Source organism: Macrotis lagotis, chromosome 1 (assembly GCF_037893015.1).
Source record: "Macrotis lagotis isolate mMagLag1 chromosome 1, bilby.v1.9.chrom.fasta, whole genome shotgun sequence".
Lineage (NCBI taxonomy): Eukaryota > Metazoa > Chordata > Mammalia > Peramelemorphia > Peramelidae > Macrotis > Macrotis lagotis.
Genome location: NC_133658.1, coordinates 71,550,342 through 71,557,004, shown reverse-complemented (window position 1 = coordinate 71,557,004; position 6,663 = coordinate 71,550,342). Strand labels below are relative to the sequence as shown.

The 6,663-nt window shown below is 35.7% G+C and overlaps 1 pseudogene; it reads left to right on the top strand.

Moving 5' to 3' along the window:
• Positions 1–815: 815 nt before the first annotated feature.
• LOC141513543 (ADP/ATP translocase 3-like) lies at positions 816–1,693 on the top strand (annotated as a pseudogene).
• Positions 1,694–6,663: the final 4,970 nt, after the last annotated feature.

Sequence of the window (6,663 nt, the reverse complement as noted above, 5' to 3'; positions counted from 1 at the left end):
AAAGATATATATAGGAAAGAGAAATCATAATGAATTCAATAAGTTTAGACTATTTACATTACTAATTGATAAAATATTAAAAGTAAAACAATTTTATTTCCTCTGGTTACATTTAAAAACAAGTTTTAACATTCATTTTTTTAAAACTTTGAGTTTCAAATTCTTACCCTTCTTCCCACTCTATCTCACCTACCCTATTGAGAAAGCAAGTATTCTAATATAGGTAAAAAATGTGAAGTCATACACAAGATTTCCATAATATTTATGTTGTGAAAGATGACAGAACCTACCTCTATCCCATTGAAATAAAAAAAACTAAAGAAAAATCAAATAAAAAAAGTATGCTTCAATTTGTATTTGGACACCATTCTCTCTTTCTGGGGATGGAGAGTAGTTTTTAATCATATTTCTCACAGAGCTGTCTTAGGTCTCAGCACTGCTGAGAAAAGCTGTCATTCATATTCAATAATATTTCTGTTATTTTGTATATAGAACATTTCTCATTGAATATGTTCATGTAAATCTTTCCAGGTTTTTTCTGAGAGCATCCTGTTCATCATTTCATTTTCTTTTTTTAAGATCCATATTGATGCTGTTGTGAGAGAAGAATCAAATTCAAATGGAAGAGAGAGAACAGAGGGAAAAAATGACAATACATAAGAGGTTTTTTTTTAAATGGAAGATTAAAATTTTGGTCTTGCCTTTTGCTCCGAGCTGTAGCAAGTGGCTGTGCGGGTGGCAACGACTTCTCCGGCTTTCGGCCCTCTCTCGCTGGCTTTCTCCTCCTAACTCCAGCTCCTTCTCCCGCCACAACCATGACGGAACATGCCATCTCCTTCGCCAAGGACTTCTTGGCCAGCGGCATCGCCGATGCCATCTCCAAGACTGCAGTGGCCCCCATCAAGAGAGTCAAGCTGCTGTTTCAGGTACAGCATGCAAGTAAACAAATTGCTGCAGATAAGCAGTACAAAGGCATTATGGACTGTATAGTCCGAATTCCAAAGGAACAAGGGATGCTTTCTTTCTGGCAGGGCAACTTAGCAAATGTCATCAGATATTTCCCCACCCAGGCCCTTAACTTTGCCTTTAAGGTTAAGTATAAGCAGGTGTTTTTGGGAGGAGTGGACAAGCACACACAATTTTGGAGGTATTTTGCTGGCAATCTTGCCTCTGGTGGTGCAGCTGGAGCCACTTCTCTCTGCTTTGTCTATCCCTTGGATTTTGCAAGAACCCGCTTGGCAGCTGATGTTGGGAAGTCTGGCACTGAAAGAGAATTCAAAGGCCTGGGAGACTGCCTTGTAAAAATCACCAAGTCTGATGGAATTCGTGGCTTGTATCAAGGTTTTAATGTCTCAGTTCAGGGTGTCATTATTTATAGAGCAGCCTACTTTGGAATCTATGATACAGCAAAAGGTATGCTCCCAGATCGGAAGAACACTCACATTGTGCTAAGGTGGATGATTGCACAGACAGTGACTGCTGTCCTTTTGATACCATAAGGTGTCAAATGATGATGCAGTCTGGATGCAAAGGAGCTGATATCATGTACACTGGTACCATTGACTGCTGGAGGAAAATCGCTAAAGATGAAGGTGGCAAAGCTTTCTTCAAGGGTGCTTGGTCCAATGTTCTGAGAGGCATGGGTGAAGCTTTTGTGCTTGTCCTGTATGATGAAATGAAGAAAGTAATCTAAGAACATCCTAACTAAAAATGGCACCAGTAAATATAGATCATGTAGAATACTTAACCATATTTAGCATTTTTGGACCATTGACCTTCAATTCCTGTTGTCTTTTTATTCAGGCCAGATCATATTTGTAGAAGAGCCAAGAACAGCTCTTAGAAAAAGGGACTCATTTATTGTGATCCATTATTCACACAGTGGAACTGATGATGATTCTGCATATTGATTCTACTGGGTTTTGGGAAAATAACAGTTACTGTGGGACCAAGAAAGCAGATCAACTTAGACCATCTAGTTTAAATGCTCTTTTGTAGGACCATAAATTTGTGTTTAAGTATTTATTTTAAAAAAATCATGTCTCCCATTTGTACTTAAGCACTATATATATATATATATATATATATATATATATACTATTTTGCACAGCTGACTATTTGGCAGTTATGATGATCTGTGTTGGGCATGCTGCTGTAAAACAATAAATAAACAGAAGACCTTAAGACTCCTGACATTAAAAAAAAATTTGGTCTTCATTTCCTACAGTCTCTTACCTTGATATGGCTGATATTTTCCATCACAAGTCTTTTAAAATTGTCTTTGATTATTGTACTACTGAAATGAACTTGTTTCTCAATTGATACACACTGATGATGTTTGTTCTTCATTCTCCAAGAAGACCATGACAAGGGAAGTGATGCCATGACAAGGAAATGAATTGGATTTGAGGGAATGAGGGTGCTGTGTTAAGTCTTCAGCCTCACTTTCTCCTCCAGAACCATCTGGGTCCAGTGGCCAGATATGAATCAGGGCAACTGGAGATAACCCTGGATGTGAGGCAGTCAGACTTGCCCAGGTTCACCCAACTAGTAAATGTCAAGTATAGATTGCTCATTGGATAGAACACTGGCCTTGAAGACAGGAGGACAGGTGGTCAAATTTGGTCCCAGACAATTGACCCTAACCAGCTGTGTGACCTTGGGCAAATAAATCACTTAACCTTGATTACCTCACATCCAGGTCCATCTCCAGTTGCCCTGATTCATATCTGACCACTGGATCCTGATGCCTCTGGAGGAGAAAGTGAGACTGGTGACTTAGCACATCATCTCCCTCACTCAAATCCAATTCACTTGCTTGTCATTGCATCACCTCCCTGATATCATGGTCTTCTTCAAAAAGGAAGGACAAGCATTTCACTGAAATGAACAAGTCCATCAAGGTTGATCATCATCCCACATTCTTATTAGTGAGTATAATGTTCTTCTGGTTCTGCTCTTCTCATTCAGCAAGTTTCAATTCATGCAAGTCTTTCCAGGTTTTTCTGAAATCCAGTCCCTCATGATTTCTTTTAGTATGATACCATTACATTACATACACATACCACAATTTTTTCAGCCATTCCCAGATTGATGGGTATCCCCCTAATTTCAAATTCTTTGCCACTACAAGTGCTTCTATGGATATTTGTATACATTTGGGATTTTTATTCATTTTGATGATCTCTTAAGATACACACCTAGTAGTGTTATTACTGGACCAAAGGGTTTACACATTTTTTATTGCTCTCTGGCATAATTCAAAATTGTTCTCCAGAAAAGTTGGCTTAATTTACAAGTCTACCAACGATGAATTAGCAATCCAATTTTCCCAAATCTCTTCCAACATCAATCATTTTCCTTTCTAGTCATATTGGTCAATCTGATTGGTATGAGATGGTACCTCAAGATGTTTCAATTTACATTTCTCTAATCAATAATGATTTAAAGCAATTTTTCATATGCCTATAGATAGCTTTGATTTCTTTGAGAATTGCCTTTCCATATCCATTGACCATATATCAATTGGGGAATGACTTTTATTTATTATCAATTTGACTCAGTTCTCTATATATTTTAGAAATGAGTCCTTTGTCAGAAACACTAGATGTAAACTGTTCACCATTCCTTATGGCAGAAGAGCATTCCATCATAACCATATACCAAAATTTATTCAGGCATTCTCTAACTACTGAGTATCCCTTCAATTTTCATTTCATTGCCACTAGAAAAGAGTGGCATTGTTTGGTCAAAAGATATGAATGATTTTATAGGTTGCAAATTGCTCTGCTGAATGGCAGAATCTTTTCATAACTCATCCAAGAGAGCATATTGTCTCATTTTTCATATATCCCCTCTAACATTTATTATTTTCTTTTTCTACCTTTTTATTCAATCCAATAAGTATAACATAATGATTTAGACTTGTTCTACTTTGCATTCCTCCAATTAATAGTGTGCTAGAATATTGTTTTTTAATATGGCCATAGATAGCAGTGATGATCTCATTTGAAAACTAGCAGCAATAAAACTGTTGACCCAGCAATTCCAAGTCTAGGCCTATACCTGGAAGAAATCATACCATATGGGAAAAGTCCCACATGTTCCAAAATATTCATAGTAGCTCTTAGGGGATACCCATCAATTGAGGAATGGTTAGAAAAGTTATGGTACATGAATATTATGGAATACTATTGTTCTATAAGAAATCATAAATGGTAGGACTCTAGAGAATCATGGAATGAATTACAGCATCTGATGCTGAATGAAAGAAGAAACAATGTACCTGTGAACAACAACATTGTGAGATGATGGATGCAACCGCTTTTCAACAATTCGAGAACCAGGACAACTTTATTAGATTGGCTATGGACAACACTATCCCCATCTAGAGGAATAAAAGGAAAAACAAAACAAAACAAAAAAAAAACAAAACAAAAATCCTTCAAAAACTGAGGAACACTACATTCACTTAAAAATATATTTATTTATTTTCATCCATATGCACATGCATATTTCCAAGATTCCCTCCTCCTCTCGGCAGGGAACAGTCAAGTTAGCATTTTACATACATATTTTGTTAAACATGTTTACAAATTAGTAATTTTTGGCATAATGAATTAGGATTAAGGGAAAGAGATAGATAAGAGATAATTTTTATGAAGTATTCATCAGATTCAGAATGGTTGGAGTTTTTTTCTGTGTGTTTTGTTTGGTTTTGTTTTTTCTTCTTCTGGTTGGGGATGATATAGTCCATACTTGTCCTAGATCTTTGGATTACTGAGAGGAGCTGTGCCCATCAAGGTTGTTCATCTCACAATGTTGTTACTGATGTGCATATTGTTCTCTTGGTTCTACTCTCTTGCTCTTTATTAGATTCCATGCTTCTTTAGAGCTGAACCCTTTATGCTTTCTTATAGAACAATAATAATCATGTACCATACATTCACTTAAAAGAATCCCTTAATTCTAATTCCTCATACCAAAATGGCTAACCTGTAAACATGCTTAACACAAATGTGTAAGTACAATATTAAACTGACTGTTTGCCTCTGAGGGGAGGCAGGGTGGGAAGAGAGAGTGGAAGGAAATTTTGTAACTTAGAAATATGTATAGGCATATGACTGAATGTTAAAAAAAAACTTTCATAACATGTATTTGGAAAAATAAAACATCAATAAAAATAAAAGAAAAAAGGAAACTGTCCAGTTATCAATTGGGGAATGGTTCTTAACTTTTTGTAAATTTGACTTAGTTCTCTATGATTGAGAAAATGAGAATTTTATCAGAGATACTTGTTTAAATACTTTTTTCCCCACACTTATCATGGCTGTTTTCTCTTCAACCTATTTCTCCCTACTCCCTTTTATTCTATTCTCTGTCTCTTATTCACCCTGTAACTCTTCAAAATTGTTTTGCTTCTGACTACCCCTTCTCATAATGTGTCCTCCCTTTCTATCACCTATCATAACCACTTCCTTTCTTCCATTCCCTCTCTTCCTACTTTCCTATAGAGAAACATAGATTTCTATACCCAATTGAATGTGTAGGTTATTTACTTTCTGAGCCAGTTCTGATGAGAGTAAGGCTCATTCTTTTACTCTTTCATTCTACTGCAAAAGCTTTTTCCTTATCTCTTTTATGTGAAATAATTTACTCTATTCTACCTTCCCCTTTCCTTTTCTCCCAGTAATTCCTCTTTCACCTCCAAATTATTTTTTTTTTGGTTTTTCAAGGTAATGGGGGTTAATTGGCTTGCCCAAGGCCACACAGCTAGGTAATGATTAAGTGTCTGAGACCAGATTTGAACTCAGGTACTCCTGACTCCAGGGCTGGTGCTTTATCCACTGCACCACCTAGCCGCCCCTAAATCCATTTTTAAAATGAGTTATTTTTCATATTTAACTTGTGTCTGTGCCCTGTCTACAAATTCTCCTAACAGTCCTAATGAGTGATAAAGTTTTTATGAATTATCAGTATCATTTTCCCATGAATGAATATAAACAATTAAACATCATAAAGCCCTTATGATTCCCCTTTCCTCTTTATCTTTTTATGTTTCACTTGAATCTAGTTGCGAATTTGATTCTTGGCTGTAATACAAACTATTTTGCCTTCCAGAATTCCAAGTCTAACAATCCTTTAAGTAGAAATTGCTAAATCTTGTGTTAAATTGACTGTGGTTTCATGAAAATTGAATTGTTTCTTTCTGATTTCTTGTAATATTTTCTCTTTGACTCTGAAGCTCCTAGGTATTTTCATTTTAGAATATCTTTCAGAAGGTGATAGGTAAATTCCTTCAATTGCTATTTTACCTTCTGGTTCTAGAATATCGGGGCAGCTTTCCTGGATAATGAGAGATGATGTCTAGGCTCTTTTTTTTGATAATGGTTTTCAGGTAGTTCAGTAATATTTAAATTATCTTTCTTGGATCTGTTTTCCAGGTCAGTTGTTTTTCCAATGCACATTATCTTCTACTTTTTCATTCTTTTGTTTAATTTTATTATTTCTCACAAAATCATCAGCTTCTCTTTGCATCTTTCTATATTTTAAGACATTATTGTATCTACTTTTCCATGTGACTAACTGCTTTTTAAAGCATTCTTCTCCTCATTAATTATTTTACTTTTTTATTAGACCCAGTGTGGTTTTTAAGATATTATT